General features: G+C 43.5%; 1 protein-coding gene across 4 annotated transcripts in view; it reads right to left on the bottom strand.

Moving 5' to 3' along the window:
- PGCKA1 (PDCD10 and GCKIII kinases associated 1) overlaps positions 1–16,870 on the bottom strand; it is a 134,594-nt gene that overhangs the window by 21,229 nt on the left and 96,495 nt on the right. For 2 of the 4 annotated variants that reach the window (XM_017883768.1, XM_017883767.1), the window contains exon 2: positions 12,738–12,786. The gene's annotated coding sequence lies outside the window, so the exon portion shown is untranslated. Of the gene's footprint in view, positions 1–3,294; positions 3,352–12,228; positions 12,527–12,737; positions 12,787–16,870 lie in introns of those variants that run through there. The other 2 variants (XM_017883769.1, XM_017883771.1) reach the window with 2 other exon arrangements.

Below are 16,870 nucleotides of genomic sequence, written 5' to 3'. Positions count from 1 at the left end.
AAAAAAAAAAAGAAAGAAATGGGTATATTGTGAAATGACAGCAAACGCATATCTGATGCTTACCTCATGTCAGGGACAGTTCCAAGGATGTACCATATATTATCTCACTTCATCCTCACAACCATCCATTAACCTATTTCACATATTGGAAACTGAGGCATGAAGAGAAGAAGTGTCTTGCACAAGATTATACAGTTAGAAAGAGATGGAGCTGGGAATTAAAGCCCCAAGAGCTTGGTTGCAGAGTGTGGGTTGTTGTCACCAAACCACAATGCAAACTTGGGATGCCCCTCAGCTGCTAAGGTTCCCATGCACGCATTGCCAGTCAGACTCCGGGAACTGAGGAGAGCAATGGGTGAGACAGAGAGAGTACGCTGAAACTAATATGGAAAGTAAATGACCGAAAATGAGAAAGAAATGGAGAAGAAATACACGGAAACACGTACTCTTTTGCCTAAATTCAGCACACATAAAATCACCTCTATTAAACCTTTTCTACCACCATCGGCAAATTAAAAAAGCAATCCAAATAACATCTCCAGCCCCTTATTCCCAAATAAGAGAATTAAAATTAAGAAGAAAAATTTGGTCAAAAGGCTCCAAAATAGAGTCAAATGTGCTAAAATATATGTGTAATACCTTAGATGTACTGGCTACTTAGTTTCTAATTAAGTTATTTTTTCTTTTTATATTTTCATTCTTTCTACAAAATAAAATAACAATGAAAATAAAAAACAAAACAAAACGAAAAAAAAAAAAAAAACAAAAAAACACAAAAGTCTACCAATCTACACATCATCCTGTATATGTACTGAAGACCATATACAGTCCCAAGATGAGAACTCTAGAGGCAAATAAAGGGTATGGTTCCTGTCCGCAGGCTGTTGCTGCATCTTAGAGGGGGACTCATACTCCAGAGCTTTGGTGCTTGTTGGCTGTCTGCCTTCTCTACTACACATGAGCGCCTCACAGGCAATGCTTAATCCAACCAGCATCCAGCTTGCATGGCGCACTTCATTCTTACTATTCAAATGAAGGAACAGCTGGTGAATGACAGGTGGGAATGAAGGCATGATGGGTATGAGATATTATAAATTATTCTAATAGAGGGTCATACCCTTTTCCACAATCAAATCTCATACTACCCAGTGGTCCAAACTACAAGCCAGAGGCAGGAGCTCAGAGAGATGGGAGCAACTGTGGTTCCCCCTTCCCAGCTTGGGAAACAGCAAAACCTCTATCCTGCAATTCCAAGGGTCAAGGACATCCTGCTCTAAGAGTTCTATTCAACAAACTTTTAAAGTGGCTGCTGGGAGGTGGTTTGCGTTTATAGAAGTTGGAGTATTTGGAAGGGAGATACAATAGAATGGAACATGTAAATTTCCAACAATTTGCTAATGTTTAGAAAACATAGCTTGAGACTTCACATAACCTGGCCAGAAGGCGAAGCAGACAAATATTTAGTGAGCTGCTACTAGGGACTGAGGTCCTGACCCAAGAGGGATGAATAAAAATAACTACCAGGAGCTGTGCTGCCTTTATAGAAGAAACTAGAGACTGCTTGCCCAACATTACAGACAGTGCTGAATCTATAGTTGAAAAAGGACTAGAAGATAAACTCTTTGACAGCTCAATCTATTTTTTTTTTTTTGGCAGAACCATTTCCTACTTTTGTGGGCAGGCTTTGAAAACTCATGGGACAAATTTTTCTGATGTATTTACTTTTCTCCTAGAGGCTAAGCTTCTGTTATTTTGGAGAACTTGAAAGATTATATGCAGACTTTTGTTATCAGCACCATCAAATAGTCCATTTCATGCATTCTCAATAGCCAGTGTGCTAGGATAGAAGTGTTCTTATGGCCTAGAGCTGGGTTTGATGGGAGATTTGTGTGCAGGGAAGTGCTCATAGGTTTTCTCCCTAGAAAGGGCGTCCTGGTCAAAATAGGTTTGGGAACAACAGAAATTAAAGATGAACAAATTCATGGTTATGAGAAGGAACTGTTTCACTCTGTTTAACCCGATTATTTTCCTACATTATTGGGCTACAGAACTTTTTTTCTCATAACAAACTTATTAACAACCAACGGATCTCATGTTTTGTGGAATACTTCTGAAAAATCTACTATCAAAATAAGAGTCCTAATCATCACTGGAGTTTTACTCCCCAAACTAATTATGCTCTACGGCATTTGGGTGAACTTAGCCAGGCAAAGTTCAGCACACATAAAATCACCTCTATTAAACCTTTTTCTACCACCATCGGCAAATTAAAAAAGCAATCCAAATAACATCTCCAGCCCCTTATTCCCAAATAAGAGAATTAAAATTAAGAAGAAAAATTTGGTCAAAAGGCTCCAAAATAGAGTCAAATGTGCTAAAATATATGTGTGCCCAGGTGTAAGAAATCCACCTCCTTGGGGCCAGGCGCGGTGGCTCACGCCTGTAATCCCACCGCTTTGGGAGGCCGAGGCAGGCAGATCACCTGAGGTCAGGAGTTCAAGACCACCCTGGCTAACATAGTGAAATCCCCTCTGTATTAAAAATACAAAAAATTAGCTGGGCGTGGTGGTGGGCGCCTGTAATCCCAGTGACTCAGGAGGCTGAGGCAGGAGAATTGCTTGAACCCTGGAGGCGGAGGTTGCAGTGAGCCAAGATTGTGCCATTGCACTCCAGCCTGGGCAACAAAAGCAAAACTCCATCTCAAAAAAAAAAAAAAAAGAAGAAGAAGAAGAAATTCACCTCCTAGCCATAATGCCATCACCAATGGCATGGACGTGGTGAAGCTGTTTAATCTCCCTCCCAACCTTTTTTTTTTTGTTTTTTTGAGACAGGGTCTCACTCCGTCACCCAGACTGGAGTGCAGTGGCATCATCTTGGCTCACTGCAACCTCTGCCTCCCAGGCTCAAGCAATCCTCCCACCTCAGCCTCCTGAGTAGCTGCAACTACAGGCGCAAGCCACCACATCTGGCTATTTTTTATTTATTTATTTTTTTGTAGAGATGAGACTTTGTCATGTTGCCCAGGCTGTAATCTCTTGAGTCCTCAGTTTCTTTATCTGTAAAACGAGTTTGTGATTCAAAGCGCTCTTTCAAATCTAACAATCTAAATGATAAAGTGGGAAAGTAGGAGAACTTCCACTCATTGACTTGATTTCCTTGTTATCGTATGGAACCCTGAGAATTATGCTGAAGGCAGGCTTCCATACATCCGTACTGCACGTGGGGTGCCACACCCAGTGGTTTGTGAACTATCTCTTTGCAATACAGCCCTCTGGGTCCTATGTCCACACTCACCCCAGGCCATGATCTTGACTGAATGATAAAAGGCCAAATTCTCTGTCTTATTCCCTCAGCTCCACAGCTCTTTGGGAAATGCCTCTTCAGCCTCTGCCAGGAGGAACTGGGAGACGGGGACAGAATGTGTGTAACAGCAAAGTCCCTGAGAGGGACAAGGGTCTCAGACCAGGGAGACTCCTGATGGTAGAGGAAGTGACCTCCTTCTCCACTGGGAATGGGTTGGGAGAGGTGCGCGCTGCCAGGCAGGAAGGCACAGTGGTTTTCAGAGCACTGGCAGCAACCCTGGGCCTCCTGGTGTACCTGCATTTTAAAGAAAACTATGTAAAAAAATAGGTTTCCAGCAGCCAAAGAAATCAGCCTCTGAGAGTGGAATGTCTGGGTTGAAATTGGTGTTTCTCAGTGACAGGTGGCCCTGAACACTCTGGAATCACATTAGAAGGTCTGCCTCTCTAGCCTTTACCAAGGCTGGCCTCACCAGCCCTGTGCACCTGAGAGGTGCTTCCACTGTAGGAATGCTGAGGAACAGGCCAGGGCCTGGTCCCGAGACTATTTTGCTGCTGGATTCACAAGATCTTTGATATCCATGTTGAATGTGGAAACACATTCAACGTGGTTTGTTGTTGTTGTTATTACAACATAGTGATAATATCACTTCCTTTTTCCCTCCTGTGGTCTTTACAATAGCATATCACAGTCATTTTCATGGATTGAAAAACATTTCATGTGGCCCTTTCCTCTATTCAGGATCTGATACTATTTTTTTCCCCTCTCTAATAATTAGCCTACTATCCTTAAGACAGGTGTGTGATGAATGCTCACAGCTGTGTGCAGCATCACTGACTTCACAATGGCTCCACTGCGTCTTAGTATGAACCAGGCACAGTGCTAGGTTCTGGGGATACAATGGCACCCAGGTGCTCCTTGGGAGAGCATATAGTCGTGTGTATGTGTGCGTGTGTGTGTGTGAGAGAGAGACAGAGAGAGAGAGAGAGAGAGATCGATCAATCCGGTGAAGCCAGATGGCATTTAGATGAACATTCAGGAAGACGGATCACACCACACCAGGAGTTCAGCATTGTGGTTAAGCCAGTGACTTAGGATCAGAGTAGTCAACAATTCCACTTCCATCGCTCACTAGCTTTGTGACTTGTAGGCAAGTTTCTTCCCCTCTGTGAGTTTCAGTGGCCTAATCTGCAAAATGCGAATGATGATAGTTACAGTTTATGAGGATTGTTCTGAACATTAAATGAAATAAGGATGATAGCGCTTGCTATAATGTCTGGCATACAGCCAGTACTTAATCACAAAAATCAGTTAACCACCGAGGGTTTACTATGTGCCAAGGACTGTTTTGGGGACTTTCATCTTTCATGTATTAACTCATTTCAACTTTAAAACAACACTTTAAGGTGGGAACCAGTATTTTATAGATAACTAAATGGGAGGTTATATAACTTGCTTGCCCAAGGTTGTAAAAGTTGAAAGTAGGATAGTGAAGGTATTATTAAAGTTGTTATTATTATTATTATATTTCTAGCATAATTCTAATACGTTTTTCATTTATTTTATTTTTTTGAGTCCGCTGGATTATGCAGGAAGCAGTTTGTTCTCCAGTAGCTTTTGCAAGAGAGAACTGGATTCTCTAGATTTGGGCTGAATTTTATAGGTGCAGTTGCATCAATTCACCAGCAGATGGCAGGATATAGCGGTTATTTTACTCATCTCAAGAGAAGGACTTGGTACAAGGTCTCAGGACCAGGCGCGGTGGCTCACAACTGTAATCCCAGCACTTTGGAAGGCCAAGGCGGGTGGATCACTTGAGGTCATGAGTTCTAGAGCAGCCTGGCCGACATGGTGGAACCCTATCTCTACTAAAATTGCAAATATTAGCTGGGTGTGGTGGTGCACCTGTAGTCCCAAGTACTTGGGAGGCTGAGGCAGGAGAATTGCTTGAACCCGGGAGGCGGAGGTTGCAGTGAGCCAAGATTGTGCCATTGCACTCCAGCCTGGCCAACAGAGCAAGGCTCTGTCTCAAAAAAAAAAAAAAAAAAAAAAAAAAAAATAACAACAAAAAGCCTCACAAGAATTATGGGCTGGCATGGTGGCTCATGCCTATAATCCCAGCATTTTGGGAGGCAAAGGTGGGTTGGTCACTTGAGGTTGGGAGTTCGAGACCAGCCTAGCCAACATGGTGACACCTTGTCTCTGTTGAAAATACAAAAATTAGTCACGTGTGGTGGTGTGCGCCTGTAATCCCAGCTACTCAGGAAGCTGAGGCGAGAGAATTGCTTGAACCCAGGAGTTGGAGGTGGCAGTGAACCAAGATCGGGCCACTGCACTCTAGCCTGGGTGATAGAGTAAGACTATGTCTCAAAAACCAAAAAACAGAACAAAACAAGAACAAAAAAAGAAACAAGAATTATGGCCCAAGTAGCATGGGTACTTTGCTATGCGGCAAGGTTACAGAGTAGGTGATGTGGTGTTTTAGATGGTTATGGTATTAGTCAGGGTTCTCCAGAGGGACAGAACTAATAGGATAGATATATATGTAAAGGGGAGTTTATTAAGTATTAACTCACATGATCACAAGGTCCCACAATAGCCCATCTGCAAACTGAGAAGCAGGGAGAGCCAGTCCAAGTCCCAAAACTGAAGAACTTGGAGTGTGATGTTCAAGGGCAGGAAGCATCCAGCACAGGAGAGAGATGTAGGCTGGGAGGCTAGGCTAGTCTCGCCTTTTCACGTTTTTCTGCCTGCTTTATATTCGCTGGCAGCTGGTTAGCTGGTGCCCACCCAGATTGAGGGTGGGTCTGCCTTCCCCAGGCCACTGACTCAAATGTTAATCTCCTTTGGCAACACCCTCTCACACACACACACACGCAGGAACAATATTTTGCATCCTTCGGTCCCATCAAGTTGACACTCAATATTAACCATCACAGTTACTGTCACCTTTAAGCCTGATGAGGCCAGGGCTTTCTCTAGCACTGGCTGGACATGGGGTTTATTCTGGTCTGGCCAAGCAATGGTGGGGTCAAAAGGCTCCCAAAATTCTACAGAGGCCTCTTCACACAATGACTGCACATCACAACTCCATCTGGGTTGGTCTCTGCCCACTGTACATTTGGACAGTAACTCTGTGGAAAAGCCTGGGGGAGGAAGGTGTCCGTGGAGCCCAGGGGGGTCCAGTTCCTTCCCCCAGGTTAGACCTGGTGCTGCTCCTCCTCCATAGCTGACCTTGCACTTCTCCCAGATCCAGGGGCTGCCTGTGGTGTAAGCCAACCTCAGAGCACCCCCTTCTACATGAGGGTACATGGTCATGAGCTGGGAGGGAAAGGTAAGCCACAAAATAAATATGGCCCCATGCAAAGGTTTTGTGGGGAGAAGCCCATTGTTTGTTATCTAAAATTAACTCAGAATATCATGGGTGAAAAGGTAACATTTGCGTGAATGACTAGAATGAAACAGAAGGCACACAGAGATGTCAAGTTCTGCCAGTAGCTTGTGGTCATCCTCTCCACACTCCCCAGCCTCCCAGATCCTCCTATACCCTCATGGGGACAGTTTAAGGAAAAAGTTTGAGAAGCTATGTCCCTATTCTCTGGACTGTAAATTCCTGTAAGTAAGCTCCTGTTTGGAGTAGACAAGATGTAGTTCATTAATGAATAAAGACTAGGGTGTGTGTGTGTGTGTGTGTGTGTGTGTGTGTGTATGTACGGGGTGGAATCCTGTAGACAGAGAGGAGCACAGGGCACTGGGTCGTGAGGAGTCCACCTGGCTCTGAGTGGGGCCTGACAGCCTGTGTTTCTAACAAGCTCAGCATCAATCATTACTAAGGGATCCGCTTAAAAATGTCAGACACCGGGCTGGGCGCAGTGGCTCACACTTTGGGAGGCCGAGGTGGGTGGATCACCTGAGGTCAAGAGTTCGAGTCCAGCCTGGCTGACCTGGTGAAACCCTGTCTCCACCAAAAATACAAAAATTAGCTGGGCGTGGTGGCAGACACCTGTAATCACAGCTACATGGGAGACTGAGGCAGGAGAATCACTTGAATCCAGGAGGCGGAGGTTGCAGTGAGCCAAGATGGCGCCACTGCATTGCAGCCTGGGTGATAACAGCAAGACTCTGTCTAAAAAAAAAAAGAAAAAGAAAAAAGTCAGACACCCCTGGCATCAGTGCATGGACACTTTCATTTTTATGGCTGCATTACCAGAACTACTGGTCAGTGTCCTATGAGGATCACATGACTTAAACATGTGACAGGCCTGGCGATGTGTATCTGGCAAATAGCAGGTTCTTAGGAAATGTTGGCTGCTTGCGTGTTCATGGCAATTGTCTGTGAGAATATTCTTTTTTTCTTTTTCTTTCTTTTTCTTTTGAGACAGGGTCTCACTCTTTTCACCCAGGCTGGAGTGCAGTGGTGCGATCTCGGCTCACTGCAACCTCCGCCTCCCAGGTCCAAGTGATACTCCTGCCTCAGCCTCCTGAATAGCTGGGATTACAGGCACCTACCACCACGCCTGGCTAAGTTTTTGTATTTTTAGTAGAGATAGGGTGGTTTCACTTTGTTGGCCAGGCTGGTCTTGACCTCCTGATCTTAGGTGATCCACCCGTCCTGGCCTCCCAAAGCGCTGGGATTACAGAGGTGAGCCACCGTCCCTGGCTGAGAATATTCTTTAACCATTGGGTGCTAGTTCCTTTTAGACACTGTGTAGAAATGGGCAATGTTTTGACCAAATCTTCCCTGGAACCACATGGGAACTGAGGTGTGTCTCCATCACAGGGAATGTCTCTGATTTTGCTAAGTAGCCGTATCAGGGAGACAGCAGACGTCTGGAAGAAACTTGAAGCATTTGGACAAAGTTAAGTTCTAAAAATGCTGAGGAAGTTTTAGAGGTGGCCATGTGGAGAGGAGTTTATATAATATAGTCTCGTAAGGCTGCAAATAGATTTAAAAGGAAGCACAGCTCAGAGCCACCTGCTTGGAATAAACTAGTTCAGGGCAATTCCCAAAATCTTACAGTATCCGCTGTGGACTGAATTGTGTCTTCCCCCAAATTCACATGTTGAAACCCTAACTCATTGTGAGTGTAATAAGAGATAGGGCTTTCTGGAGGTAATTAAAGTTAAATGAGGTCATCAGGGTGGGGTCCTAATCTAAGAGGATTGGTGGCCTTATGAGAAGAGGAGAGAGAGCACTTCCTCCTGAGCAACCTCAGGAAGATCCAAAAAGGCTTGTGAGTGAAAGTGAATGGTGCTGGTGAGTCCAGAGCACACTGAGGAGAGGCCGTGTGAGGACACAGTGAGCAGGCAGCATCTGCAAGCCGGAAGGAACTCTCCCAGGAATTGAATTTGCCGACACCTTGATCTTGGACCTCCTGGCCTTCGGGACTCTGAGAAAATAAATTTCTTTTGTGTAAGCCACCCAGTCTAGAGTATTTTGTTATGGTAGCCTTAGCAGACTACCCTGATAGGGCCGTGATTGGAAAGAATCTTAGAAGTCATCCCACCCAACTATTTTATTTTATGAATGTGCTTCCAGACTCAAGACTGGAAGCAAGAACTGGTCGGAAGACAAGAAAAAACTCTCAATTTGTCCCCTACTTGTAGATGAACCTACGTGTACAGAGTTGGAACCCAATGTTCCTTTAAAGTAGAGCAAAAATAGGTTTTGCACTTGGAAAGACTGAGCATGGTTTAGAGGCCTTAAACACCCCCTACTAGGGGTAAGACACTCTGCTAATTGCTAAGACACAGAGAGGTAGAAGATCTCTGCTGTTTGTTAAATGACTCACCAACTATTCAGGCAACAGATATTTCCTGAGCACCTATCATGTGTCAAGTACCGAACTTGATTCCAGGGATGTAGAAAGAGTTTACTGTCCAGGAAAGGAGACAGGTATATAGATAGATGACTAATATAGTGCCATAAGTACTAGATTCAAATATGTCATATAATGTGCTATCTAGGACAAGGAGCTCTAGAGTAACCATAGGAAGATTAGAAAAGGCTTGTGGGCAAAGGTGGGCAGACAGTGGTTCTGGTAGATTCCAGAGCACATTCCAGGAGAAAAATGTGCACTCCCACTGCCCCGTTCTCAAACAGCATCATCTCTTTCATACCTGGATTACTGACTGCAACATCACCTTACTATCACCTATACCTGCCAGTATCTCTGGCTAATATATTTGCCACAAAGGAGTCATGATCTTTTTAGGCCATGAATCTGGATCATTATCACTTACCCTGCCTAAAATTTTTCAGAGGTATCTCATGCTGTTAGGATATTTAGTAGCATGCAATAATGAAGATGATTAAAATATCAAATGTACATAGTCCTTCTTACGTACCTGGTGTTCATCAATATGCTTTACATATACACTTGGTTCTCATTATTTGTGGATTCTATATTTGTGAATTCACCGGCTTACTAACATTCATTTCAATACTCATTGTGCTTATGTGGCTGTTCCTGGGTATATGCAGAATGGCAAAATATTTTGAGTCATTAGATGCTTATGTTTCTAGCTGAGCTCAAATAAGATGGCACTGTGCCATACTGTAAATGGGTATCTTCTCATGGCCCCATTGCTTGCATTTTGTGATTTTTGTTGGTGATGTCACTGTTAAAAATGGCCCCAGGCATAGTGCTGATGTGTTGTCTACTGGTCCTAGGTGCAAGAATGTTGTGATATGTCTTACAGAGAAAATGTGTGTGTTAGACAAGCTTTGTTCAGAAATGAGTCATAGTGCTGTTAGCCCGAGTTCAATGTTAATGAATTAACCATACATATGCAAATAAAGTGCTTTAACAACTGAAACATACATAAAACAAGGTTATATATTGATCAGCTGATGAAAATATTGTGACTAGAGGCTTGTAGGAACCTAACCCCATATTTCCCTTGAGAGCAATGGTGCAGTGCTCACTAACTCCTTGTTTGAAGTGACTTTAGAGAACATAACTCCAGTGAATTATGATTATCAACCGCAGTAACTCACTTAAAATTAATAAGAAACTTATACAATAATAGATGAAGTCTTTTCTATCACATACACAGCTTTCTGGTGCATTGTCCCCCCTTTCTTTCCCTGGCCACATTGGCCTTCTTTTAAGTCTTTAAAGTTGATGTTTTGTTCCTGATCTCAAGGACCTTGTCATAGACTATTTCCTTTGCCTTCTCACCCCACCCCATCTAAACCAGCCAGTTTAAAACCCTGTTATTCCACCTCATGTCACCTTTCACTTTACATTCTTAGCGCAACTTACAGTTTTATTTCATTCATTTTTTGACGTCTTTCCTGCCTTCTCAACTATTCAACGCATGAGGGCGGAGCCAGCAAGTCGCTTGCAAGTCTTAACTCTGCTTGTTTGCTCTCAGGCAGCGGAGGATGAACATATGAAGAGGATTGGGAAAAATGCTCAGAGAGGGAGGAGGCAATCAGGCTTTATTATCAAGAAGCAGGAGAGGAGAGAGTCTTCCATCAAACAGTGTCAGATGCCTCAGAGATAAGGAAAGGATGGAACAGTGAATTTCACCTGAATTTCCTATCAAGGAGGGTGTTGGTGGGAAATGCAGGAAGGTTGTAGAACAGTAGAGGTGCATGCTGGGGCGCAGCAGGTTGAGGAATGCATGGGGCATATGAAAAGGAGGAAAGAGAACTCTTATGGAGCTTGGCTGGGATGGAAAAGATGAAGGGAACAGTCACAGTGGACAAGGATACAGGATTACAGGATGGTTTTGTAGCAGGTGAAAGACAAATACATTTTCTAAGCCAAGGAGGAAAAAAATAGTTGAAAGAAATTGAGAATAGTAGAAAGAATGGGGGAAAAACCAGGATCAAGTCAAGATCACTAGTGAAAAAATACAACTTAGAAAGATGTAAAGATATACACTTTTCCCTTGGAGCCTAGAGGGAAAGAGGCAAGGGTGATTTTAAGTGGAGACATTTCTAGATGCAGGGTGGGAAGCTGGAGGACTGTAAGCTGTGAGTTCTTGATGTAGGGGGCAAGGTGTCTGCTGGAAGGACTAGATGTGAAAGCTCAAAGTGACAAGGTTTGGAATGGTGTGTGGTGGAGGGGAAGAGCAACCACTGAAAGGCAGCTGAGCAGTGCTGAGGGTTGGCCTCAGCTGGCCACCAAAAATCTGAGTGATGCCAATGCACGTAGTTCTGGCATTCTTTCCCTCTCCCAGCAGTGCCCAGCAATCCAGGTAAAGGCCTATAGAATGTGGGTTACTACCCTCGTCCCAGGTTGAGGTATAAGGCAACAGGGCTTGGGTCTCGAGAGTGCTGGCAAGCATGGTTGAAGCAATGGACCTGGAGCCTGCACTAAATGGGTAGGGCTGTGTGGCCAAGAGGTTGGCTAAGGAAGAAGAAAGAGTCCTGTGGGTGAGGATCCTAATGAGGTTAGGGGGAACAAAAGCAAGACTGGTGACCTGGCATCCTTAAGCATGAGGAATTTGGAGCCATAAGAGATGGTGGCATTGGCACATTAGTGTCTACAATGAAGGACATGGTCCAGGATGTGGCCATGGAAAGTGAAATGTAGTGGAAGTGAGGATGACTAGAGTGCAGGAAGTCAGAAGGGTTTTGGGCCTATGGTATTGAATGATCTGGAGCAGCTGGGAAGTCCCCAGATGATGGCAACAAGTAGGGAAAAGGACAGAATAGGCCAATGGCATGAACCTCAAAGGAAGATAAGGTTTGCAGATTGGAGGCCGCCTGACTATCTAGAATTTGCAAAGGGGAACAAGAATAATCCATGCATCACTTTCAGGAGACACAGAGTGAGGGGACCAGGCTGGTTCCACTGGAGTGAAATATATAGAAGATTATATTACAAGTTCGGCTAAAGATGGAAATGGTAAAGGGCTTGGGAGGGAGACTCAGAGAGAAATAAAGAGAAGGAAGGTCTGTATTCACAGTACCTGGGTCCTAAACAGGAGAGTCTACTGGAATCATCTTGAGGGCTAGTCATTATCCCGGAGCCTCTGATTTAGTGGGTCTGAGATGGGGCCTGAGAAACTGAATTTCCAGCAAGTTCCCAGGTGAGGCTGATGCCATAGGTCCTGGGAGCACACGCTGAGAGCCACTGTTCTGAGGCATGGACATTAACTGGAGAAGCTTGAAACTGCCTGGGGATGGGGGGATAGATTAACTGGAAATCTTTCAGTGTGGAGACTTTGTTGAACCATGCATTATCACACTCGTTTTAGAATTGCATCTCTGAAAAACAAACATAAAAAGGAAACAGCAATTCTACTCGAACTTGAGTGAGCCAGAAAGAAAGAGACTATGGGGACTGCTCTGTCTACTGGCTTTAAGGTTTTAGGTAATAAAAACTGTAGCAGAAGACCGAATGATAGAAAATTTAATGGAAAGGGAAGAGACTAGATTTTCCCACCAAAGCATGGAAAGATAAAATAAGATAGCTTACCTGTGTGGAGATTGTCTGTTAGGTTTCTCTCGAAGTTTAACTTCTCTTCCTGCAACAACAAGAAGTTGAACATTGAGATCTGTGGGTTGCCTCCTTTTTACAGCCAGATATTATTGTGAGTGTGACTGAAGGAAGCATTTCCTAAAGGGCACTGGGCAGTAATGTGGGGAAGGAGTTCCTGGCTTGGAACAGTTTGCCCAGGAAGGCAAGGGGTTTCACATTTATCAGGCTGGGGTTTGCAGCCCAGCTCCTGACACTCAGAAATCAACTCACAGTTAACCGCAATTTAAGTATGTAAAATAGTATTACAGTGAGATTTAAATGGAACATCATATAAACTGTTGATCACACACTGGAAATGTTGGAGTTGCCCAATAACCGAAAGCCACCTACTATGGACTGAATGTCTGTGTACCCGCAAATTCATATGTTGAAATCAATCCCCAGTGTGATGGTATTAGGAGGCGCTGCCCTCTGGGGATACAATTAGTGCCATTATAAAAGAGATCCCAGAGAGCTGCCTTGCCCCTTCTGCCTTATCAAGTTATAGCGAAAGATGGTTGTCTATGTAGAAGGTCCTCACCAGATGCCAAATCGGCTGGCACCTTGATCTTGAACTTTCCAGCTTCCACAACTCTGAGAAATTTCTGTTGTTTATAAACCACCCGCTTTCTGGTATTTTCTTAAAGCAGTCCGAATGAACTAAAACATGCTAGTTGTTATTACTGTTGATAAACATTACATGACAATGTGCCTCTTCTCTGATGGACAAAGTTTTGACTAAGTGAAAAATCCCACAAAAAACAAAACAACAACAAAAACCAGCAAAGTTTAACGAATAAATGTGTGGTATTTCAATAAAATACATGATTTAGAAAATATCTTTGTTTACGATGTATAGAACTTAAGAAAGTAAAACAAGTGTTCAGATTTTTATCCAATTCTCCATGATTATTAGAATAATTTACTACATATGGACACATCATTTTCAAGAAAGGCTCTTATTCCACTCCCAAGTAGACTATATATCGAGATAATGAGCTCTGTTTTATGATATTGGAATGGTTTTACATCCTTTTGGTGATTTAATTTTATATTCTTGTCAGCGAAATCTTTTCACTTGGTTATTATTTTTTAAAATTGTTCAATAACTCCTTAAGAGCTAATACATTGCTCAAATGTCACACAATTATTCTATTATTCTTATTTTTTATCATAGCACTCACAATTCAATTTAAATATTACTTGATAAGGAAGACAGGAGAAAGGCAAGTTCATGCCTGCAGGGAGATAACCCTGTAGCAGGGGAGAGCAAGGAGGTGAGAAGAGCTTACAACCAACTACAATATCATTCAGGGTACAAACAATGCCATCAAAGGGACATTAACAAAATCCTGAGGCCATTCAGATAGGGAAGAGAGTGTAACTGGGCAGTTTTGAGAAGCTGACAGCACCTGAGCCAGGCACTGAAACAGACAGGAATCATAGCGGATGAAAAACTAATAAAGGGGCTGGGTGTGGTGGCTCACACCTATAATCCCAGCACGTAGGGGGGCTGAGGCAGGCGGATCGCCTGAGGTCAGGAGTTCGAGGCCAGCCTGGTCAACATGGTGAAACCCCGTCTCTACTAAAAATACAACAAATTAACCTGGCGTAGTGGTGGACGCCTATAATCCCAGCTACAGAGGAGGCTGAGGCAGGAGAATCGCTTGAACCCCGGGGACAGGTAGCAGTGAGCCGAGATGGCGCCACTGCACTCTAGCCTGGGCAACAAGAGTGAAACTCTGTTGCAAAAAAAAAAAAAAAAAAAAAAAAAAAACAAAACATAAAAAAAGAGAAAAGAAAAAAGAAAAACTAATAGTGACCAGGTGTGTCGAGAGGGTCTTTTAGGCAAGGGGAATGTGACAGAGATGAGGCAGAAAGAATGGAGTATTATTTAGTCAACGAAGAATTCTGAACTCCTACTGTGTGACAAGCCCTATGCTATGTACAGGGAACTGCAGGCTTTAGGTAACAAAAACTGCAGTGAAAGATTGTTAAAAAATTTAATGAAACGTGGAAAGAATAGGGTGGGATGCCAGGTGGTGTGTCCTACAGAATGACAGCCTGATGGGAACAGTAAATATTCTGGATTGCTTGATGTTTAAGGAGGAGACTCGGGGGGAACAAGGATTTCCATGGAGTATTAGGAGTCACTCCAGGGAGTGAGATGTGAAGAGGGAAGAAGGCAGAACTATAGGATTTGAACATCTACATCTATGGGCTGAAGGGTTCTGGGTGAAAGAAACAGACAAGCCGCAGTAGAAAAGGTTTGAGGTACAGGGCTCTACAGTGCCTCAGCTGAAGAGAACAGCTACCAGCCCAACAGCATCAAATGCTGTGCAGAGGATCGAGACCATTTTTAAAACTGGATCTTTATCTTGACTTTGATTATACTGTATTCCCTGTAGAACAAATCCAAAATCCACCTCTCGAGCCACACCCTTTGTCTCCTAAGCACCAGACCCATATTTTCCATGTGGGTGATGCAGCATTTCTGAAGAGAAGACCTTAGCAGTCAGTTCCTCCACAACCATTTTTGGAAAGATAAAGAAACCAGAGGGCATGAATCTTAGTGACATATCCAGGGCCATGCAAGGAATGGTGGGGAGGAGCCAGGACTTGTTTCCTGGCCTCCTGTCTCAGAGTGTCCTCTATGAATTGAAAACCTCACATAATTCTTGTTTTTGTTTTGAACAAAGTACCCAGTTGTCTGTTAGAAGCTACTCTCAGATGTCTCTACATTTAGTGAGCTGTTACTGAGTGCCTAAGGTGTACCATGTGGAGTGCTAAGCACTGACAGTAGAAAAGGGGAATAGAACACCCTACTTGCCCTACCATGCAGCCAACCAGGTGGTTGGTAGACAGATCAAAACCAGTGGTAAGTGCTTCCTAGGAAACCAACTGGATGTGGCAATTTGGAGTTACAGCTGAGAATCTACTTAGAGTGAGGGCTGGACCCTTTGAGAGGGTAGCATTTAAACTGGAATCTAAAACATGAGATGGAGCCAGTTATGCAATGAAAAGCTCTCATTAAACCACTGCGTTGTTAAAAAAAGCTTAAGTGGTTCTGTATTGCCTACCAAATCTTAAATATCCTCAGCTATGCATTCAAGACCTTCTACAATACGACATCCATGGCCTTCCTAGTGTATCTGGGGAACTCCTCTAGCTACTTTCTATTTCCAGCCAAACTAGACTTTTCATTATTCTTTAATGCCAATGCTTCTGTGTGTTTGCACATATTATTTCCCCCAGTTGGCATACCTCATTAGCAATCAATACTTTGCAAAATTCTATTCATCCTTCAAAACTCATTTCACACACCACTTTCTCCAGGAAGACTTAAAAAAATTCCAAAGTAAACATAATTACTCTATTTAAAATATTTCTAGGCCTGGTGTGGTGGCTCATGCCTGTAATCCCAGCACTTTGGCCGAGGTGGATCACCTGAGGTCAGAAGTTCGAGACCAGCCTGACCAACATGGTGAAACCTTGTCTCTACTAAAAGTACAAAAATTAGCTGGGCGTGGTGGCACATGCCTGTAGTCCCAGCTACTTGGGAGACTGAGGAGGAGAATCGCTTGAACCAGGAGGTGGAGGTTGCAGTGAGCTAAGATTGCATCACTGCACTCCAGCTTGGGTGACAGAGCGAGACTTCGTCTCTAAATAAATAAATAAATAAATAAATAAATAAATAAATAAATATTTCTAAAGGATCTTTAAGCTCTTTGTATTCGTCCATTTTCATACTGCTATGAATAAATTCCTGAGACTGGGTAATTTATAAAGAAAAGGAGGTTTAATGGACTCACCGTTCACATGACTGGGGAGGCCTCACAATCACGGCAGATGGTGAAGCAGAAGCAAAGGCACATCTTACATGTCAGGAGGTAGGGTAGCATGTGCAAGGGAACTGCCCTTTATAAAACCATCATATCTCATGAGATTTATTCACCATCATGAGAATACCATGGGAAAAACCCAACCCTATGATTCAATTACCTCCCACTGGGTCCCTCCCACAACACGTGGGCATTATGATAGCTACAATTCAAGATGAGATTTGGGTGGGGACACAGCCAAACTATATC

The sequence above is a fragment of the Rhinopithecus bieti genome, unplaced genomic scaffold (assembly GCF_001698545.2).
Source record: "Rhinopithecus bieti isolate Rb0 unplaced genomic scaffold, ASM169854v2 scaffold_13349, whole genome shotgun sequence".
NCBI lineage: Eukaryota > Metazoa > Chordata > Mammalia > Primates > Cercopithecidae > Rhinopithecus > Rhinopithecus bieti.
This window is presented reverse-complemented; position numbering and strand designations above follow the sequence as displayed.